The following is a 24,580-nucleotide window of genomic DNA, read 5'->3' as shown; positions in this document are numbered from 1 at the left end:
CCTTGCCTCGATCAAAGCTTCACCCTTCAACTAACGGTACATAATATAGACTTCTTCCGCAGACAAATTGAGTGCTATCAATTCGAGATTTGCACTTCCTCTGTCGAAGTCTTTACGCTCTTCACTCACAATTTCTGCCTGGTAACGGTTCTTCCTTTCGGTCTGAATTAAGTCCCCGATTGTTCGCTGAATGCTGCCGGTCTTGTTTTTCGATGAGTTGCATGCAGATGACCGGATGTATGTAGCTCATCTATCAGACAATATCAGTTCAAAGTAACTCCAAGGTCTGAGTTGGTGATAACTTAAACTTGGACCCATAAATAAAATAAAAATATAGCTCTTGATTACAGCAAAGACTCCCCTATCGTCATTTGAATGCATCACTATTGTGTGCAAAACACATGTTATCGGACACAATGGATTTTTGTTCCCCAGCGCAAGACTCAGAAAAGCACTCAGCATTTGTACTACAAATATATAACAACATTATTAGTATACTTTAAATAAGCCAGTAAAAGTGTAAAATCCCTTTTAAAGTTACATCTGTTATAAATAATCAAGACTCAACATGTGCCCAAGGGAGTTAGAAACCTCTTCCTACTGAACGCAGATATACATCAGAACAGCCATCACTTTCAATAAAAAAACACCATCTTTTCTCTTATTTAATCACAAGCAGATAACACGTTGTTATAAATAGGGCAAGCTGGATCTTACGATCTCAGGAAGAACACATATGGCTGTCTTTGATATAATTTGACTTATGATGAGTAATAGTTGTGTATTTGATGGACAGCTCACCACACGAAGGAAATTCCTTCAGGATTTACTACAAACCATGGCTCTTCCTGTATTTGTATAACATCTGTTAATGTTACGTCAGCCGCAACCTTTCTTGAGTACCCCTTGTGTGTTTTACACTAATAAGATAAACTTTTCATAAAGTAGGCAAGTCTCGAAAATCTGTTGGAGACAAGTTGATGCCCACGCACACTGTTTTAATGTCTACACGAAACAAAATCACATTTCCTTATCCTGTTTCATTCTAAACATAATTACAGTACCTAAATTTGATATATTTTTCTTAAAACCACATTACTCCAAAGTTAAATGGTACTTTGTATCAAAAGCTGCAGTAAGTTTTTATTGCCAAAAATGTTAAGAGTGATTACTAAATGTACACCTATGGTCAGGTTTCTTCACTACTGGAAGCACTGCACACCGTTCCTCATCTAGATGCTGAACAGGCTTTGATGAGAACCCACGTAGATTTAGATTTAAACCTTCCCTTTAATATAAATATCCCAGTCACACTTCACACAGATTTCTCAGTCATTTATGGTCTTGGCTGACCACCAGTTCAATGACCCATGGATTATGTCAGGTTTAGTGGGCCAGCTGAATTAAACCTACCTTCCCTACCATTCCACAAACCACAGGAATTCTAGGAGCTTTTAATATCAATTGGCTCCCCAGTGTGGCCAATACAATTGGAGAAAATTGACAAGGAAATTATTCATTGTGTCATAAATGAAGGGATATCAACAAAAATTGTGATATAAAAGAACATGTGGATAAAGGTCAGGTTTCTGTCATAATTTGTAACTGGACCAAGCCTTTTCCAGCAGGAGTTCCTAGGTTAGGTTCACAACGTAGTGTCATGCATGATGTGTAACTGTCAGAATTAAGGGTACCAGTAGTAGTAGAAAACTTGTTTGGATATTTTTCATGACCATGCTTTACAACCAGAATAATAAAAAAATGAAATGAAATGAAAGGACTGAACCTTTTAAAAACAATTTGTCATTTAAAGTAGTGAGGGCAGTAGACATAAACTTAATATCCTTCAGATCATTGTTCACAACTTTTGTTAAGGGTGACACTGGTTTTAAACGTTCTTTCTTTCACTGGTTTTAAACACTCTTTCTTTCACTGGTTTTAAACATTCTTTCTTTGGCTGGTTTCAAACATTCTTTTACATTGTTGTAAATTTATTTTGTTTATGAGATGAGGCCAGACAGAATCGACTGTACACCTGGGGCACATTGTTACAGGCAAGATTTATAACCTGCACCCTAGTTTTATTGGAGTTTTCAACTTCTTGTGCTTTTTGTCCCCACAAATTTGTATATTTTCTTTCTTCACTTGCACCTTAAGGCTGTGATGCCACGCTGCACCCATTCCAGTTTAGCCAAATTTGTGCTGCAAAGGGATCACCGTATTCAAGACTCAAGACCTACTCTTGGGACTGAAACAGGGTTACTCCCTTCACAGTCCATTAAGATGTAAGCATGGGTATCATCCACTTGGAGCCTGGTTGGTAGAGCAGAATGTACTACCTTCCGAATTGGTTACGAAGCAACTATGTCATAAAAAGTCATAAAAAAAAACAAAATGATTGAAATCACTGCACAAATACAGATTCCTCTCCCTTTAACAGAATGAAATATTTCCTCTTCTTGACTGATGAGTCTACACATTCTCCCAATTAATCCCAAATGGCAGCTGGCAAGAAGGGGAAAAAATTGGTCATAATCGCTCAATTATTTTTAGTGACAGTTAATTTTTGTCTGGAGCTGCACATGTATTCCTAATGGCCTCTTCAAGCATGTGCTGGACTGGTTTTTAAAATGCCACGTTCTTCCAAAAAAATGTTTCCCTTTTATGGGAGTTTCTGACAACTTAGGAATGCCTTTTGACTTGTTTTGGTAATTGACCCATAATGATGAAACGCAACAATTTAGTAACAGTCATGCTACAGAAATGTTTGACGCAGTAGGTATATGGACACATTTTTATTACTTTTTGTATTGTGTGCAGAAATATGACTAGTGATAAATGGTTGAAGTTCTCTAGTGCAAATGTATAAATTTGGCATCAGTGAGGGGGTGTGAGTATTGAAGATTCAAGGTTCGCTTAAACTCACAAACAGGCATTTGCAAGTAACATTGTACCAGCTTAATAAGTAAGAAATATCAGCATAACTTGGTTTCAAAGCATCAACTACTTCCTCAGATGCAATGAAGACAAAAAAGCTCTAACCAAGCTTAATACACAGTCCAGCAGTCAAATCAAAAGATGGTAATGAGTCACTCAGATCTCACAAGATCTCACAAATAGTTGTATATATATTCTTTGACTGGTAACAGCCATGCTTATTGGGATATAGGGTTTGGGTTTGAAAAGTGAGAAAAGAATCCAGGAAAGATTCTCTAAATATATCATAATTACTGACAAAAGGTCATTATAGCTGTGTGCTTCTCAAATACCATATAAAAGAAAATGTCATAAGAGTGTACCATATGTTTTGCACATTCTTCATTCACGATGATTGAATATGCATCTACGTACATGTACATGCAGACACTTTTAAACATTGACTTCTTGAACTACTAGCAGACAACAAACATCTTATTCACAACATCTGAGTCTCTCGCAAACCAACGACACAAATAACCCAGACAACTTAAGTAGCATCAAATTACCCTCAAACCAGCATGAGGAAACTTAAGCAGATAAAGTTATATTCACAGCCACACATCTCCTCCAGTGTACAGATAATTTGCGCCACGATCATATTTCATACATGTATTCCAAAGAATTTCAGCGGCACGTGGCCAATGTGTAATCTCACCAACCATTTTTTCCCCCCGTTTCTGAGTCTCTGCGTGTCTGTCGCAGAAACCCTCGGTGTAGCGGAATCCCGTGCAGGGAAGCAGTTAGGTAATTCCTCTGTGGGATATTAGGGAGCCCTGTGGGAGTTCCCAAGGTAGCTATTTAATATAAAGTTGCAGGTCTCTGCCAAGATTCTCTTTCCGGTTTCCCAAACTCTTTTAAAGTCAAATGTCATTGAGATGGAACGCTAATAAATACCATCGTTGTCCTGAATTTAAGCATCACTGACTTGCAAGAATTTTGTTAAAGGGATGGAACTAGAATGCTTGTTGGGAAAGGCCTCTTAAAGGGAAGGTAAAGGTTTGGTAATCACTTTGTTTAAAAATTGATGGCAATAAAAACTATTGGTCAGAGGCATTCAGCAGCTTTCAGTAGTATAAAGTATTTTGAGAAACATTTCACTTCAAAGTTCTGCGGTTCTGGAAAAATAGATTACTTTTTTTTTGCCAATACTTTTTAAAGCTTTTTAAAGCTTTTGCGTAGTTATGTACGAGACAGCTAACACCTATCCATGATAAATGTGTATGGCACAATGGTACCAGGGTTTGCTCATCTGGAGGTTGCTATACAAAAGCTTGCCCTGATCCATTTGACATATAGCCAGTCTCTACAGTCGGAGGAATTCAAATTTAAGCGGTAGGCGTACCTTGTGACTAGGCAATTATAGCAGACCTTAAAATCTAGCTCGCAAGTAATTGCAACAATCAATATAAGCAAGTGTATGGTTATGAACATGTGCAAAACTCTGGACAAAACAAAACAATCTTAAAGTAGTCTCCCAAATTACAAGATCTACTCTGCAGCAGTAGAATAAATAGCGAGACAAGTTCTCTAGAACAAATTTACACCACAAAGTAGGAGTCACCACAAACTGAAACATTGATCTGTACCTCACCATGAAATGCCTCAAAACCATATTGTTTTTCATTATTGTCACTACAATTCGACCCCGCTAATTTGAAGAAACTTTTACGGCTTGATTGCACATTGTGTTCATAATAGAAACCTACAGGATGGGAATAATTTACTCTTCCTAAACTAAATGATGCATCAAACTGTATATATTTGTCAACAGTGTACACAAGGTACACAATTAATATCTACCGGTACACTCTTACGGTTCCCTCTTTTTTCTTTTTTTTTGACATGTCAGTGATAAATTTGGCTTAAAGTTGTAGGATATGTACAATTTATTCACACCTTTTATTCAATTAAAAAGCCAGGTTGTAACGAGTACGCCTAATGTGCACTTCCGTGACATTTGTATTGATCATTGTAATTGAGAAAGTATACACTGGGACATGATATTGAACATGACTGTTGTGGCACTGTTTCTTTCAGAGCCAGGAAATGCGAACAACTCGTTCCCTCTTCAGTGATGTAGCTGAAATGTCAATATAAATCACTCCATTCAACACATGCACTGGTTCAATGGTTATCACTTTGCAGATAAACTAACATTCCTATATGTTTTTATTAAAGAGTTTGACTGACAATTGTATCATCCTAAATAGACTTACAGACAACATCAGTTGAGGAAAAGTTGGTTATTCACTCTAACAATGTAACCCTTTAAAGAAAAAAGAGGCCACAAGCATGGCTTGTACCAAATGCTAGCCAAACATGGGGCCTCAAGATTTGACCCACTTATGCTCAAACAAGAGCAAGAGGTCAAAGAAAAGGTCATGTATCAAATTAACATTTTCCAATATAACAAACCCACATATTTTTGTTTCATAACAAATTTCTCTGACATGTTCCTGATAACAGCCGAGTCAACTAATGAACAAGTTTAGTCATATCTGGGCATTTGGTGATGATTTCATAGAAATGAATGGTCTCTAGAGACTAAAGGATTTACAAAATAACAAGAGTTCTTGTATTAGTGCATCACACTTGGCAGGCGTCTCAACAATTCCCTTATTTTACAACAGAGCTTATGTTACATGTGAGACCAATATATAGGAACCTGAAATGTACCCTTTGATTGAACAATTGTAGATTTTGTAAAGAGGTAGTTTTTCACTAACAGATTTGAATCTGAGAAAGGCTTTAGGCATGAAGCCTTACTCAGGCATGTGAAAGCACATACTTCTACGAAACAACAGTTTTTTTGTTCTTTCTTTAATTGTTTTCTTGCACCTTGAATTGTTTTCTGCGCCTTGAACACCCAGCAGGGTGGTTACGTGCACATTACAAGTCTTATTATGATTATTATTTAACTTTAATAACCACATTAAGCCCAAATTTAGATTTATTATTTTATGCTTCTGTTGGGATACAGCAAGTGAGAAGACTGGTCTTTGACAATTACCAAAAGTATACCCTAAACTATAAATTGAAAATTGAAATACATGTAGAAGTTATCACGAAAAGTAATACGAGTCAATAAACCTTATCTCGATCTCATATGTCTGAAGTGTTTCCTCCCTATTGAGGAAGTTGCACAATAATTTTACAGACCTTAGTCCGGACGGACTCGTTCGTAATGAATACAATTATTTATAAATCGTCGTATATAGAAAGCTTTACGGATAAAGACAATTAGCAGGCTATTTTGGTAAACGTCTTTTACTAAATAAGATCTCAAACGATCGGAAAGTGTGGGCGGCTTTGAACGTACTCTCAATATACCCTTGTTAGCTGGGTGTTTTTAAAGGCTGAGCAAACAGCACTTGAAGAACTTGTAATTATGTTTTATAATAACAAGAGGAAGAAGTGAATTTCTTTTAAATCACTCGGTGAAATGAAGTGATGATTAAAAATGTCTGAACAATGATCTATGCTTCATGTATGCATTTACTTGAAATGGAATTCATTTGAGGACTACTGGACCTTCAAAAGCCGAGTCACAGATTCATATTTTTTTTTTGCTGGCGTGTCCTGGCCGCTAATTTTGTTTGCAATGATTTGGTAAAATAGCAGGCCAATTTCATTATGACGTAATCTGTTGGAAAGAGCCAATCACAGCAGGCAGGGGAAAAAAAAAATATTGCAATGTCGTTTGGGGAAAAAAAATCGTGTCCTGGCCAAGTAGTGAGTCTTTGCAAATATCTTCTTTTGGTCTGAAATTGGGACATAACTGTTCATCATTACAATAGAAACTGAGGTTTGCCTGGAGGACAGTATTTAGCTATGGCGCAGTGCCATGTGTCCTGGCCGAGCGGTTAGGAGCCCAGCAGCCGATTTCACGAAATGCTAGAATTAATCCTATCTCGAGTTAGGATTAACCTTAAGGTCTGCATGCTACAGTGCAGGGTTGGGACTCGTTCTAAGTCCTAAGATTACTCTTTGGGACTCGTTCTAAGTCCTAAGATTACTCTTAAGTTAGGAAGAGTTTGTTGAAATCGACGGCTGGACTCAAGCTCTGGTGTTTATAACCAGCGGAGTGTGGGTTCGAGTCCTGGTCATGGCACTTTGTGTCCTTGAGCAAGGTACCTTACCAATTGCTTATCCTTTTGATGGGACATTAAGCCATAGGTAATGTGCACAAGAACCCATCACACTAATATCCCAGTATAGCGCTCTGGTGTTTCGGGTTCACATGCACAGCAAGCACTTTTGTTTACAGATTTCCTCAGACTTGCAAGCTACAGTGATTAGGAAGCATCCTTGGCTTCATTACCAGAAATAAACAGGGGCCTATTCATCATAATAACTTCATATAATGATGCAGGCCCAGTCTAAAATCATCTCCTGAACTTATTTATGATGCCCAACCATGAGACATTGATGACTACAAACAGTCCAGGCCAAATTGTCTGTCACTCTACTTCGCCAATGGAAACAAACAGCAGGAGGACAAGAAAAATAAACTTCCGTCCGAGGTCCAATTATATAGACTTTCAATTTATATACACACACTTTATGGATTGCCCATTTATACCTTGTCATAACAAAATTGCCGGAGACGATTTTTCAAACCTCCATGCTTTTAAAAAATAGCACTAGCAAAAGAAAATAAACCAGTAATCTCCAACAGTAACTTGTTTGTTAAGATCAAATTTAAACAGTTAACTTTTTCCATCTTCTGATGGAGGACTAAGTGCCTAAGTTATTATTAAAGATAAAGTCATTCAGATTCTGAAGTTTACTTTTGTTAAAACAAAAGCAAATTTTGCAACAAACTTGTCTACATTTCACTGAATAGCATGGTCACTGTTGTTAATTTTGCAGAATACTGTTTTTACCCTTATTTACACCATTTTGTATTAAAGGGAAGACATTTGATATCACTCTTAAAACCAAGAAGCATACAGCAGCTTTTTAAAGTATAAAGCTTTTTGAGAAACATTTCACTCTAAAGTAATGTGGTTATTTAAGTACCTTTTTTTATGCATTACTTTTCCTACATCATACCTTTGCCCCAATACAAGAGCAAGTTGCATCATACTATGGTTTCACCCCTCACCCAGGTGTGAAACGATGACCTTTAAAGGACCATGGAGGTTGAGAGCGTTTATGCAACACTTCATTGTTTACATGTAAAACCATTGAGGTAAGAAAAAGACAGTGATGGAGGTGTATATCTCCTGTCTATTTCTTAGATATCAAAATCACTTGGAAACATTTTATTTGGCAAAAGTTCAACACACACAGTATAGATTTTGTGCTAATAATTATTTTGAATATTTACCAAGTGTCCACTGCCTTTAAAACACCCGTGGATCAGTCAAAATTCACTCCAAACGGTCAGTCTGGCTAGTGCAGTATTAAAAAGCATCTTTGTTTCATGTGACATGTGAAAATACTGGTGGACTAGGGAAATGACACGCTAACTGGTCCTGCTGACAAGTCACTGAAGTTAAAGCCCAAACTGTGAGTGGCAGTCTTCTTATGGCGTATCGCTACAGTCAATACCTTCAAATGTCAAGCTCATTAATCTTACTACAATAGTATCTGACAGAATCTTGGCAAGTCCCATAATTTCCTCTGCCACAACTGGAGTTTGGGAAATAAAAACCCACATAGTTTAACAAAAAGTTTCAGAGGAACATGATGTACGTGTACAAGGAAATTCAAACTGAAAGTTGTGGCGAGGCACGCACTCCTCTGTCACCCTGGGAATAAGCTTTGCCAGGTACCCCCGTCAGTGTCACACACTACATAAAGTCACTGGAGGAAACATTCACTAATTACAACGACTTATTCACTGGGCTTCCATGGTGTCTCACAGATCCTCAAGGTGGCTTGTCGAGGAGACCGTCTTCCTCCGATAATGGTAGCCGGCAAGAACTAGCATCCTGTAGGGAATACCGTCTCCTTGCACGCCCATCCTGGATAAATTAGTAGGTCATTTCCAACCGGTCTCTACTGGAGTCCGCTTGACTTTTTCTCCTTCTTTTTTCTTTCCTTTTACTTTCAAACTTTTCCTGGGGTAACATTTCTCAAAGGTTACCAAGGTTGCTCTTAAAAGTTAATTGGAAACATGAAAATGTTGTTGGCTCTCGTTCAAGTTTGAGAGAAAGTTAAGCCCTATCAGATCCATGTGCTGACAACTTGCTGTCAGGCATACAAATCTAAAACACCATTAAGAAAGCTAAGCAAATTATTCTTTTCTCTACATACAGTATGTGTGACCAGCGTACCATTCAAGACAAAATACAAGTAAAATTGTTTTGTTCTACTGACTGAAATCAACAAAATTGAGTTCCTCTGTTTGTTCAATTGACCCTCGTTCACAAGGCTCGCTACAATGGGCAGCGAGGCGTATCGATACCTCTCATCAAGGGAAGCATGGTCACACTAAACTGCATAATAGATATATCACAAGATTTAAAAAAAGAATGAGAGGTGACCAGTTTCTGTATGACTTGATTAAAAATATCCAATATGCTAAGCTGAACAAGTTTTAAGATGTGCCCACTTTCTTCATATCAAAAGACAATAAAACAGACAACTGCAATCGCCATAAAGTATAAGATTTTATGTTAGTTTTCCATTGAGCTGTGAACAAATTGTGCCCGCAGGAAGTCCAGTCTCTGTAGCTCTTATTTTAATATGTGATGTCACAAGGCAGTCCATGAAAATTCTAATAAATGAAGTACATGTCCGGGTATCAATGTGCTTTCTAGAGTTGTAACATTCAAGGCAAAAAATGTGTACAGTGTTTACATGTTGTGTCAAGAGGCAATTTTTAGAAATTTTAGATTGCTCACTTTTTTTTCAATAAAAATATTGAAGAAAGTCCACTACAGATGATGTCAATGTTTCTTTCACTGACATGAATCTCTATTTACTCAAAGATTGAAACGCTTCAAGGAAAACACACAGACTGATTGGTACCTTCCCTCCAAGCAGCAAACTGAATTTTTGCCAGACTTGTTTCGTCCCCAGAGTACCCCAATAAGAACGTATCTGCGAGAAATTCCAAACATCCGTGCACTCCTTTTTGCCGCAATTAATTGCGTTTATTTTCTAACTTTTCTTGGAGCTTAACCGGATTAAAGCCAGGATGTCACTGTCCTTTATCGGATTAGCCTCAGAAATTTCCAGTCAGATTCTGGCGACTTGGGGCAGGAAACCCGGTCTAATTTCAACATTTGCTGGAGGTTGCAGAAGAAGTAACGGTCCTTCCTTGGAAACGTCTCTTCATGTTAACACAAGATTTCTTTCTTTAACCTCCTTGTGTTAATAGATGTCTACATGTATGTCAGAAATGAGGGCAAGTTCTACATTTTGGGTTGAGTGTAAATACTGCATCTGATTTCCATGTCACAAATTGACAACGACATAAATAGAACTTGACCATGCTCATCAGAGCTCAATTATTACGCCCGGACCACATGCCCGAGGCCGAGGTGGTTTTAGTGTCAGGCCAGCAAACTTATGACCTGACCGAGCATGTCCGACTGTCTTGTGTTTTTCACCTGAATAACAGAAACAAATTCCGTTCAACTGTTGAGTCTGATAAATTCCCTTTCAATTCTTTGAGTAATCAAGAGGGGCTATACTTAATACTATTAAGACAAATGAGACAAATCTCCTCTCCGTTCGTCGTTCATATAAAAGCAGTCATGTGTACATGTCAAACTGTTTTAGCAAGTTTTGTTTCTCGCCTTTCGAATCTGGTCTTGTCAAAAAATGTATGGTCTAGTAAATATGGTGTGCTAAGGTCTTGTGTCTATTTGATTTTCCCTGGCTACACGAATTTGTCACGTTCCTGCAATTACGATTACCAATTACGATTACACAAATGGGCGGCCAAACAATTTTAGCCCTTCCAGCCTTGGTTTGAATATAATTTGTTTTTACCCTTACACTGATATGTATAATTAAGCCTATTGCCTGTAGAGTTTTCTTCACAGAACTCGGGAAGTAGGCCTACAGTCCATACAGACCTTAATACACATAAGGGTAAACACAAAAATTACATTATTTATTTCTGATGCAAAAACATCTATCTAGTCTTGTTTTGGTTTATAAGGAGGTTGGATATGGAAGAAAGCAAGATGGCTACCCCATGCTCAGGGCCTGTTGCAGATGAAGCGGCAATAGATCCATTGACGATAAGGAACATAATTGGCCACCCAGAGAAAAACAAACTGTCTATGTTTACACATAGCCCTCTAGTGATAGCATCAACATGCCCTAAAAGAGAACACTGTCTGACACCTACCATTTATCATAACATTCAAACAATACATCAACAAAATGGACCAAGTCTAATATAATCTGCTATAATACTAAGCACATGTACCAAATGTCCCTTCCAACAATTTGGAGAGCTTCTAAAACTATATGTGGACATGTTTATGGGACTGTAGAGCCTTTTTCAGAATCTTTAGTACTTTTAAAATGCACAGATCGAAATCTCTAGATGAAGCACACAAGTGACTTATCTGCAAAATGGAGCAAATCTACTGTAATGCAAAGCACATATACCAATGCACCCTTTCAAAAAGTGTGACACACCCCACAAAATATTATGATTCAATTTGTTTGTTAGCTGAGGGAAAAACAAACCAAACTGTTTTCCCAAAACACATCTGCGCTGGGACTGCACAGTCTTTTATCCCATCAATAAATTCCTTGAAGTCTTGCAGCATTCCATGATGGATTCCATGTCTGGAAGGAATTCATGTGCACACTAATAATAATACTACGTCTTATTGAAGCTCAGTCTAGGAATTGCTGGCATATTTCTTCCCAACATTCTGGCCTACATTTATAATAAGAAATATCCAGAGCCATCCATAGCTCTAACAGTAGTTTTATCAGATAATTTTTAAAACCTCGTTGACTAGTCCTGTTTTTATGAACCTCTCTTTGTTATTGTGTATATTATTGTCTATTTGTGATGTACTTTTTTTAAAGGCACTGGGGTCGATTTCACAAATAGTTAGGACTAGTCCTAACTTAGGACTAGTCCTAGGAGATATACAAATTGCATTGATAGTCCTAAGTTAAGACGAGTAACTGGTCCTAACTCGAGATAAGACTAGTCCTAACTCTTTGTGAAATCCACCCCTGGACACCTTTGGTAATTGTCAAAGACCAGTCTTTTCACTTGGTGTATCCTTGTCACACGAAGTTGTGTGCTTTCAGATGCTTGATTTCAAGACCTCAAAATCTAAATCTGATGCCTAAAATTCGATGAAATCAAATTCAAATATTTTAGTGGAAAATTACTTCTTTCTCAAAAAATTACAATACTTCAGTGGGAGCCGTTTCTCACAATGTTTTATACTACCAACAGCTCTCTGTTGCTCGTTACCAAGTTGTTATGCTAACAAACATTTTGAGTAATTACTAATGATGTCCAGTGCCTTTAAAACACACATACATGTATAGCATATTTTTAACTGTGAATTGTTTTCACAACTTTAGCTTTACATTTCTTCTTGAATTTTTAGGGAATTGTTGCTAATTTTGTGTGAACAAAGAGAAAATTGACAAGACAATTATTTTAGTCTGATTTGAACCCTGGATTGACGAGCCAGCTCTACCAACTTAGCATAAAGACCAATTGTTGACCGTCTCCTTATTTTGTAAATATCTTTGATTGGGGGGGGGGGGGGGGCAGTCAGACGACTGCTGAATAACAAGGGATCTCATCAAATTTTACAATTTAAGAGATGTCAATTAATAAACTGCAATGTTTATACTAGTTTGGTAAACTTTAAATCATTTTTATCAGATGCTTAAAATATGTCTTTATTATGATAATTGTGAAAATACTGTGATAACTATTCCAAAATAAAACTCTTTTGACAACAAAAAAATAACATAAATTTGTCCAAAAAACAACTAATAAAAATACTGCACACCTTTGATAAGGAAATACAATGGGAGAAATGAAACCAGAAACACTAGTTTTAAACAACTTACCTTTCAGTCAATTTTCACAAATCAAACTTGAATTCCTTATCCTGAGTTTGGAAGCACAATGTGAATTTAAAACGTCAGATCATAAACACCTGTAAAGACACAGAACACCCAAACTAACTTTTAGACGAAAAATGAAAATGTAAGCAAGCAATTTTATCAACCCTGCCAGTCCGTACCATGCACTGTATAAAAGCCTATCCAATGTCTTATAATGCGTATGTGTGAAGTTACAGTGTATCAGGGAAGTCCTCACTAGCATGCGTAATCCCTTCTCCCTCCCTACCCCCCCTTAAATCCCCCGCACGATATTTTCCAATACAACAGATACACGTATTGACTTCCAACACGTCAAACTTAATGACGTAGGTCCTGAACCTAAGCCAAAATGACAGCGTAAATTGATTGATGTAATTGAGACGCTTGAAGCAATCCCCTAAGGTTCATGGTAATGTTCTTGATCATGTGCTTCCAAGTGATTTTAAAGTTCCTTGTATCATGTCTTGTGTATGTTCAACTTGTCTCACAGGCTTCACTCTTGGGTCCGATAACCATGTCATTAACAATGTGATCCTGTCACAAAATCAGCGAAATTTTTCAAATATGAAGTTTAAGCTCTGAATTTAGCCAAAACTGGTCTTTTAATGCTCCATGTACCCAAACAATTTTCCGATAATCCTCCAAAGTCTGACCTGGGCCCAATTTCATGAAGCCTGTAAGCACGAATACTTGCTAAGCACAGAAAAACATTCCTTGAGGAAACTGGTTACCAGCCAAAAGTCCATAAAGTTAACCTTGTAATACCCCATTAACAGACGTCATTTCCACTACAATGAAAAAGTGGCCGAGAGCGTGGCCAAGCGCTAACCAATCGTGGGCCAAATGTGGGAGGATCTCCATGAGCCTGGTTTGGTCGGGGTGGGATCTCCCAGGTCGGGAAGCTGCATTCTGTCCCCACGCTTATTTAGAACATGTTCAAAATAAGCGTAGCCAGGTCATTGCCAACAATGTGCAAGGAAAAGTCATAGTCGGGGTATTATGACTGGTGCCCCATACATTTTTTACCTAGCACATAAGTTTGCTAAAAAGCAGTAATTTCTGTATTAACAGCTTTATGAAAGTGGGCCCACCGAATTGTGTTCTTTAGGGAAAGCCCCCAAATTCTGCGGTAATCAGTGCCTTGAAATTGGGCCTGGTCTGCTCCCTAATAAAGCCAATAAACCTCCTGTCAGACAATGACTTTAGGCTTTCTTATACTCTAAACCTGAGGACAGCCCACAAAGGCAACAAAATAGCCATATTTTATCTCTGCTAAGCCCCAACTTGAAGGGTGTGATCAATGAATCAGCCACTTTTCATTTTGTTGCAATGTTTCGCCACTGTGGGTGGCTGCGCTTTGTGAGTCCACTTGAAGGACTAATATTGAGCCAATAAGCGCCATGGGTTTTAAAGCCAGGAATCGGCGTGGCAACAGTTGATCGCTGGGAAATAGAAAAGGGGAGAGGTGAAATAAATTTGAAGGGAGTGAATCTATGTTGTTAAAATTGTGATGAGAAGTTCAGACACCTTCCGTAGAGGTCAGTTGACAGGTCATAAACGAGATTCTTAAAACTGCCACCTCATGTTGCATCCTTTCTGGTTAGATGGTTCAACTAAGTCGCCAATTGAGCCAGAAATTTATTGGACGAGTCTGGGGAGACATTTTGGGTTCCCCCCTGGGATCAATAAATGATATTTCAATTGAAGACTTGTATTATTGGGCAGGCTTGGAAGTCTAGCAGTGATGGCACCAGCTATAGAATAAAGGTTTTTGGTTTAATTCCCACCTCAAGGTGCTTGTGTTTTTGTTGGCTGAGTGGTCAAGTGCATCTAACTCAAGTTTTGAAGGGCCCATTGGAGATGGGTTCGTATCCTCGTCATGACATTTGTGTCCTTTAGAAAGACACTTGACCATCATCAATTGCTTCTCTTACCCGAGGTGTAAAAAATGATCCCATGTGAGGGCTGATCAGTATTGCAATGGAGGTTGTATGCTCCCTTGTAGGTACAAGTTTGGGATCCGTTTATGTATGCCTGACAAACAGAGATAATAACTTTCTAAAGTGTCTTGATCTAGCTCCTACGATGTGTACCAAAAAATCCAAGTTATATTATCAAAACACAAAGTATCATGGCCGTTTACTACATAACTATGATTTACCATTGTTGAATTTGAACATGGATGGAAGAGACTGCTTAAAATCCTACAATTTTCACCTTGAACCAGTTATGGGTACAGACTCAGGCTGACGGATTTCAGTGTGGATCGGAGTTTACTCAAATTTGAAAAGGTTCTTATCACTCACATAATCCCATTGCACTTACGAATGCCCCAGGGTGCATTTGATGACTGACAAAACAATGGCTGACTTCCTCTAAGAAAAATCAAGACAGCGCCTTGAAGTCAGGAAGTCTAGTGCCATTAGATCGCATAAATTTCAAAAGTGCAAACATCAAAACTTTCTTGAGAGTGCAACATTTTCAGATCAATCACCACCCTTAGATCTTCCTATTGTGGAGGTTTTGAACAAAGACTTGTTGAGCCCTTCGCTGTCATGCGACTAAACGACCCTTCCCGATAACATAGGATCTAGGTCACAGCTGTCAGCAGAAATTACTGCTATCCAACACTCAAGCGCTGACTTATAGAGGGTGTGTACGCTATATGTATTAATAATTAATTAATTGTTTGTTTTTGTTAAATCATCGCTTCATCCCTCACCCACACCCACATCTTGCCCTCTCCTGTCATGATTTCATTTCAAAACAGAAATAATTACTCCTGAAGATGAGCAGTACACTGTTATAAACATGAAGACCAATCCGGAAGCATGTAGAAGCACTACTTGAATTACAAAAATCTTATTTCAGGCAAACTTTTCTTGTGCCACTCAAAAACATCTTTTTAGAATATCTTTCCACGGAGTGACACAGGAAAACAACACTGCTACTGATCAGAAACACCAGAGCTTGAGTCCAATGGAACCAGTTCCAGACATCTATATTATTGATTAAAGGAACACGTTGCCTTGGATCGGGTCGAGTTGGTCTTTAAAAAGCGTTTGTAACCTTTTGTTATAAAATACATTGATTTGAAAGATATTTCAAAAGTAGAATATAATGATCCACACAATTGTCACTCCGAATTGCGTGGTTTTCCTTTTACCTCTTTGACTAACACGGTCGGCCAATTATGGGAGTCAAATTTTTTACTCCCATAAATGGTCGACCGTATTAGTTCGCAAAGTAAAAGGAAAACCACGCAATTTTGAGGCAAATTTGTGTGGATCATTGTATTCTACTTTTAAATCATCTTTCTAACCATATGCATTTCATAACAAAAGGTTACAAAAGCTTTTCAAAGACCAACTCAACTGATCCAAGGCAATGTGTTCCTTTAAGTCTTACTGAGTGACATTTTGAAATAGTTATTGATTTAAATACCTTAGGCCATGTCCAGCTGTAGTGGCTACAGCTTTGGCCACTGCTGGATCTTCGCATCATCATACATTGAAGTATAGGAAATCCTTAGCAACAGCCGTAGCCATACTTGTATCAGCCAATTCTAATATGGCTAGATAATGAGTTTAGAATTTTTGTCTTCTCTTCAAATCCACTCAAACAGAGCCAAGTGCATTATTTGTTGGCACTGGGATGTAAACTGTTGCTTTAGGGCATCCGCAAGGTTACCGCCCAAAAATGCCACCTGATGTGTATAATGTGTGCTTAAGCAAGGAAGCGCAAAAACCACAATAATTTCTACTAAACAAACTTTGAGTATTCACAGGACTTGAACATGAGGAAACCCGACTGAACTTTACCTTCTAAAATTATATTAATTACACATTAAGTGATTTACATGAACCACCTTGACTATTATTGTAACCTTGTCTAAATTGCATTTGCACGCGATCAACAAGCCTGGCAAATACGATTGGGAACCAATGCCTTTAAAGGAACTGCGGCCAATTTCACGAAACGCTAGGATTAATCCTAACTCGAGTTAGGACGGGTAACCCGTCCTAACTAAGGATGGGTTCGATTAGTCCTACGTATTTGGATACGGAACTGAACCCGTCCTAAGTCCTAAGATTAATCCTAAGTTAGATAGAGTTTGGTGAAATGGACAGCTGGACACTTGGTAATTACTCAAAACTAGTTTTAACATTTTACTTGGTAACGAGCAATGGAGAGCTGTTGACAGTATAAAACATTTTGAGAAACGGCTCCCTCTGAGGTAACAAACGTTGGGATACACCAAGTGAGAATACTTGTCTTTGACAATTACCAAACATGTCACATGCCTTAAAACTGTAATTTCTCACTCAAAAAAATAAAAATACACTCATTGTGCAACAAGTGTTATTGTCTTTCATTATTCCCTTGCAAATTCGATGACCAATTGAGCCCAAATTTTCACAGGTTTGTTATTTTATGCATATGTTGGGATACATCAATTGAGAAGACTGGTCATTGACTAGTACCAAAGGTGTCCACTATTTAGTGCCTTTAAAGAGGGAGTGGTACATTTATTATTAGACCAGGTACGGATTTCACAAAGGTATTCCTAACTTAGGACTAGTCCTAGGCAATGCTAAGAGATAGGACCAGTCCTAAGTTAGGATGATACACTGGTCCTAACTTAGGACTGGTCCTATCTCTTAGCATTGCTTAGGACTAGTCTTAAGTTAGGACTACCTTTGTGAAATCCACCCCTGGTACGGATTTCACAAAGGTATTCCTAACTTAGGACTAGTCCTAAGCAATGCCAAGAGATAGGACTGGTCCTAAGTTACGACCAGTAACCCATCCTAACTTAGGACTGGTCCTATCTCTTATCATTGCCTAGGACTAGTCCTAAGTTAGGACTACCTTTGTGAAATCCACCCCAGAATATTCCTTTCATACTTTGGTACCCCAAAGAAAAAGTAAAGTGTAATATTTATACAAAAGCTTGTGTTATAAAGATGTTAATTAAATGTCTGAAGTGCCCCCCATTATTTGCAATCATGTGTAAAAAAAACTTTAATCTCAAAAGACCGCCAGCCAGGATCCTATCCTAGTGGACGAAACCAAGCTTACATCATTTATTGACTGTAAAGGGGGCAACCCTATCCAACCAAGAGTGGGTGGTACCGCGTTCCCCTGGTGACAGTTGGTTTTGGTCAACAGCTCAAAATAGTTTAAGTGTAGCCCTCACCTTGAAGTGGCTGTCTGGCCTTGCAATGTGAGGCAATATGTCAATACATAGAGCTAGGACTCTATGGTCAATAAGCCTAGCACAAAAACTTGCTAAGCACAGACAAACCACGCTTAGCAGGAACAGGTTACCAGCCAAAATGCAAAGAAGATTACAGTGTTGCAACTGGTACCCTACTCATTTTTTAAGCAGTATTGTATGCTGAACAGCTTTAAATATGAAATTGGGCTTTAGTGCATTGTGTTGCATTCAGTGAGGTTGAATCAGAAGCTTTTCAGTGCTTTTAAATTAATACATTTTGTTCTATTTTCTCTTCTTGAGTATTAATCGACAATCACCCTTCAAGTTGTCCAACTTGAAGTCTGCTCTCTCATTTTGAAAGGTTCAAACGAAATAAGGGTAAATCCAAGCAGGCTAAAATTCCCTTTAAAGGGACAGGATATGATTAAACTGGTTTAATCCCAGATATTACAGAGCTGGTTAGGGTTTGTCCATGAGACGTGCACAGAAGCCTGTTAGTCACTTTCACATCCCCCCTCATACCGCAACCTCCCCTCATACCGCAATCCCCCCCCCCCCCCCCAATCCTGATTTAACGTGCACGCACACTCGCAACGGGGAACGTCTACGATTGGGAAAAAGTTGTCTGGAAAACTTGCATGGCAACTTCTAAACGTGTTGTCAGCTGACGTTCCCAATTTGTGCCATACGTCATTGATCATTCACTGTATGAATAATATGAGAACTCCAGATGTACATATACATTCACACACATTTTCCCTATAATTGGCATCTTGACAAAAACAGCAACATGTCAGGACAGAAGGTTAGTCAAGGACTGGGATCATAGATTTAGCAAGATGATGTAATACACAATTTGCTGTCATCTTTTTTCCAACATCATCAAAAAACAACTTTCAAAGGCTGTTAGTTTCAACACCAAAAGGAAAAACATGAAACACACACGAAACAAGTGAAAAAACTCAAGTAGATACTCAGGCAAAATGCTAAAGACACATGGATATTGTGCAGAAAGTTTTAGTCAATGTTGACCATGTGCAGTGTCCGTGTCGTGGCCGAGCGGTCTAGCTCACCGGACTCAAGCTCTGGTGTTTCTAACCAGTAGAGAACGGGTTCGAGTCCCGAACACTTATTTCATTTAGTAAGACACCAACAAACCATTATTATTCGTCATTTGGATGGGTCTTAAAGCCGAAGGTCTCATGTGTTATACATGTAATTATAGTGTAGAAGAGAAGGGGTCCTCCCAGTATTTTTGGCGTAGTTGCAAGCAATCACTTTGTCAAACCTGAAGGGCGACATTTCATCGATAGGAGAATCTATCTCGAGGAGACACAATCAAGGCAATCCTGGGACTTTGGTCTGAGGGGTCAGAATCTTCTGCCCCAATGGAAACACAATATAAGCTATGATGATTCTAGTAGGTCTATTGCCACTGCTGCCACCTCGAGACAGTATTTCAGACAAAAAATGTTTCTCTTGAGATTCAGTACTCAGAAACGACCTTCAAAATCAGTACAGCAAGCTTTCAGATCAATTGAAGCTAACAATTTTGTCTTTTGATAATTGCAAATCCTGTATTTTGTGCTTTGAGAAGTAGCAATGGCAAATTGCCTTTTGTTCATTTAAAGCCATTGGACCCTTTCGGTAAACAGTGTTGTCCAAGGCCCACACTTTGTGTACCACAACTTCTATATCAAAATAACAAACCTGTGAAAATTTAAGCTCAATCGGTCATCAGAGTCGGGAGAAAACAACGGAAAAACCCACCCTTGTTTCCCTGCGTTTCGCCGTGTCATGACATGTGTTTAAAATAAATCCGCATTCTCGTTAACGAGAATTTATACTGTTTTGCTGTTTTCTCAAAAAGTACAGCATTTCATGGAATAATATTTCAAGAGAAGTCTTTCACAATTGCCTTCTGTAAACCCTGTAAGTTATTTGTAAATCTGTGAACTTTTTTTTTCTTCTTCTGAACCGAAAGGGTCCAATGGCTTCAATAATTGGCTCAGTAATTACACTGTACATGTACCTTCACACCGTAGCTGCTTGAAGTGCTCAAATTTGATTTTCAATTCTGCTACAAGAGCTCTTAACCAAGGCGAAAATTACATTCATGCCTGAAGCTCTTTCTCAGATTCAAATCTGTTGGTGAAAATTTACCTCTTTCTTTAAAGGGGGTTGTTTCTCACAATGTTTAAAGGAACACGTTGCCTTGGATTGGACGAGTTGGTCTATAGAGAGCGTTTGTAACCGTTTGTTATAAAATGCATATGGTTGGAAAGATGTTTTAAAAGTAGAATACAATGATCCACACAAGTTTGCCTCCAAATTGCGTGGTTTTCCTTTTACTGTGCGAACTAACACGGTCGGCCATTTATGGGGGTCAAAAATTTGACTCCCATAAATGGCCGGCCGTGTTTGTTGACGAGGTAAAAGGAAAACCATGCAATTTCGAGGCATGTTTGTGTGGATCATTGTATTCTACTTTTACAACATCTTTCTACCCATGCATTTTATAAAAAAACGGTTACAAACGCTTTTCAAAGACCAACTCGACCGATCCAAGGCAACGTGTTCCTTTAATAATATCAACAACTCCCCATTGCCCTTTACCAAGTAAGTTGAATGGTCATCATTACCTTGTGGAGTACATGTAATGACCAAAAGTACCATGCCTTTGAAAGAAAAATATTGCTAAACAATTGTCTGCTCAGCAAAAATAAGCAGGATACCAGTCACCTTTGGTAGATGTGACATGGTATTTGAGCTGGTTCAAGCAAAATGTTTAAATGAAGTGAAGTTTCAGACGCACGTGCGATTTCAACGCTCCTTTCCTTAGTTCGTCCCTTTTGTGATTTCAATAAATAGAAACCACTCATATAATAACCGAATGCTTCCTGCCAGAGTGGGAAACAATGTATAATGCCTATGATAATCAGTGGGAACAATCCACCCAAAATTATCCTGAGGGACTCAAGTTGCAGACAATGTTTACAGCTAAATAAAATTCCAGACAGGAAGATATTGATATTAATATGCTACAGTGTACAGTAAAAGGCACTCTGTGATTCATTTTGAAGCAAACTCCCCAGTGCTTTTCACTGAGGAACACGGTGTACCAAATATACCACTGGTTTTTTTTTACACTAGTTTGCTATCGGGGGACGTTTGAGTGTAAATCTCTTTTTACCAGTGTTGGTTCTGAGAAGTCTACTCCAAAGAAATTTTCTTCTAAAAAACAACACTATTCAAAAGAGATTTACACATGGTGCTACCACAAACCTCACCTGATTTTTTTTACATGAAAGTTTCAAATCCTACCGTTCTTCTAAGAACCAACACTACTCAAAAGACATTTTCTTCTAAGAACCAACACCTCAAAAGACATTTTCTTCTAAGAACCAACACCTCAAAAGACATTTTCTTCTAAGAACCAACACCTCAAAAGAGATTTTCTTCTAAGAACCAACACTACTCAAAAGACATTTTCTTCTCAGAACCAACACCTCAAAAGACATTTTCTTCTAAGAACCAACACCTCAAAAGACATTTTCTTCATGGAACCAACCCTACTCAAAAGACATTTTCTTCATGGAACCAACCCTACTCAAAAGACATTTTCTTCTCAGAACCAACACTACTCAAAAGACATTTTCTTCTCAGAACCAACACGGCTCGAGCCTTGATCGCACGGCCACGACCCAGCTGGTTTTGAATGGCTGTCACCCCTCATTTATTCCCTCAATAAAACACAGTTAAACTTTATATGGGGTACAAAATTCCATTGCGAAGATGAATTTAATGTCAAAATGCATTGTTCTAAAAGGAATGAATGCTTAACATTATTCAAAACAGAAATTTTCACTTAATTGGTTAAGCACCTTAATTTAAGATAGTCGTTAGACCATTTCCTGCAGTTTTTTTCAAACACTGTCAACAGGTCTTATTTTGGCCAACTTCTACAAATTCAAGTCGTAAACAAGTTATTTGTGAACATTTAAAAAGTTCTGGCAAAGCTGGCCAGATGCCATTCACCAAGCAGCTGTTTGGTGCCGTAAATGTACCATTCGCAAAAACAAATTAGGGTGATTACTATATTATGGTGTCACACCCTTTTAATCATTTTCCCACTTATTGTTGATGTGTTGGAGTTAAGTCTATTCAGCTCCATCTTTTGGTTTAGAATTGTTGCAGCTGTGTAAGAGTCTGTAGAACAGGCAAGGCAACCTTTTGCCTTTTCCAAAAGGGGCAATGCTCCAAAGTTCTTGTGTACCGATTACTTTTAGGCCTTTATTAACAGCACTTTTTAGCACTTTATCACGCCTGGTGAGAGCATTTCAAAGTGCTCATATTTTGTTCTACAAGGTAAGTAGAGCTATGTTCAAAATATAATACCCATCTATTTACATAAAAGGTTTACAAGTCGCTGTGGAGCAATCTGCAGACAACCAACCCGTGAAAACTCTTGGGTAAACCCCTTCTCTTCGCTTCAGGCATCAATGTCAAAACCGAGACTGGAACCTACATTCTGCTGATCCAAAACGCCAAAGCTTGAGTCAAGTGTGCTGGACCACTTGGCCATGACAGGCCAAAAGAGCACATTTTGTGAAGTCACTACAAGTTTGTGAACGATGCCATTAGTATACTACTAAGGCGACACCATGCTCATATTCAAGTCCCTACTTCATATCGACTTCTTTTGTTCTCAGGTCCATACTTCATATGCAATTCTTTCAATCAGGCAGTTTGATAGTGCTTCTTCGAAAATCACAAAAAGAGCTTAGCAGGGTGTGTGAGGACCCAAACTAATCAACATCTTTCATACGATGCATTACAAAAAAGGGCCTCTCCAGCGCAGACTGCAGAGGTCATACCCTATTGTGAATCACCTATACTGTTCGGGTTCTGTTAAGAATCATTGGGTTATCAACTCTGTTTGTTTAGTCTTAGTAGACTGTCTTCAAGGAATACATGTAGGTCTGAAATATCAAATCTGACAACCTGCAATAAGGTTATCAACCTAGAAATTCTCTCATTCAACAAGGGCTGGTCCCTATGTCTTACATCATCCTTTCTCCATCCTCTCATACCTACACAGTATTGGCCGGCTTCCATAAATACAACAGGGTGTGTCTGCAAGGCCAAGGAAAGAGTTTAATCAAATTGGGTAGAGAAGTAAGTTTTCATGTCTCAATCACCATGACAAACCTAAAAATGTGTGCAACATCTGTGAAGGTGTATGCCATCTCATTTTTATGTCTACGGTTTCGGATAAGGCTAGGTCCCCTTGGAGATGTGTCACCACAGACAGAGTGGTACCCTATCCATTAAGGTGTATAGAAGTTACCAGAGCGAGATGGGATACCACACAGCCTGTCTGTCATCTTCCCCCCCTCACCCTGGGAAAAGACGGGCAGGCTGGCGAAGACAAGGAAAAATTCCATTTGGGCATTCTGCAAATATTTGGTTAATGATCTGTGGGTTGTTGACGGATTGGATTGCTTTGTTTCAAATGGTCATTAAAAGGTATTGATGTGTGTTCAATCCCTTAGGAGTCAAATGTTGACCAGGAAAAAGAATGTACAGTTTTTGTACTGTTATTTCAGGGCTAAGTTACAGGTTTTGTGTCTCCTACTATCCCCCATTTACCCTTTGCAAAACCTCATATGCAGACTGTCTGTCACGCTTGCCATGGGCAGGTTCGATTAGCGACCATTTGTCAACCACTAGTCAATATTCCATGGTTACCTACGCATGCTTTACATCCTGGATACCAACCAAAATTGCTGAATGGTCGATTTTAGTCCCTCGCTCAAACTTGACCCTTGTTCGGATTTAAGTTGCAATTAAATGGTAAGCGTGTAAACACTTCTTTGCCTAAAATACACACTACACTGTATAACCATCACACAGGGAACTTGACTTCCCAAGAAAAGTGCAACAAAATTATTTTGGCCCAATTTTAAGGCGCTGCTTACACCTGAACTCAGTGCTTACTACAGCCTTTACAAGGCATTTAATTCTATGGATTGTTAAAGTGCTGAATTCCATGATAAAAGGGCCATGAAAGAGGGCCCCTGGTGAACTGGGTCAAATAGGATAATTCTACCTATTGACTGATTAAACTTGATGTCATGGACAACCATCTTTTATGACAAACAATGGACTACGGCACGTGTCACTGCGCACGACTCTCAGCCACGAGTGTGTAATATTCCTCCCATGTATGTAAAATCAGCTTTTAACTTTTAAAAAGAATTATTTGTATTTATTTATTTATTTTTCTGGAGGATGCACTGCTATGAGAAACCCAAC

General features: G+C 38.5%; 1 protein-coding gene across 2 annotated transcripts in view; it reads right to left on the bottom strand.

The window, feature by feature from the left end:
- Positions 1 to 24,580, bottom strand: part of LOC139946454 (uncharacterized) — a 123,345-nt gene that overhangs the window by 55,698 nt on the left and 43,067 nt on the right. For both annotated transcript variants that reach the window (XM_071944113.1, XM_071944117.1), the window contains exon 4: positions 13,006 to 13,094. The gene's annotated coding sequence lies outside the window, so the exon portion shown is untranslated. The remainder of the gene's footprint in view (positions 1 to 13,005; positions 13,095 to 24,580) is intronic.

The sequence above is a fragment of the Asterias amurensis genome, chromosome 13 (genome assembly GCF_032118995.1).
Source record: "Asterias amurensis chromosome 13, ASM3211899v1".
Taxonomy (NCBI): domain Eukaryota; kingdom Metazoa; phylum Echinodermata; class Asteroidea; order Forcipulatida; family Asteriidae; genus Asterias; species Asterias amurensis.
This window is presented reverse-complemented; position numbering and strand designations above follow the sequence as displayed.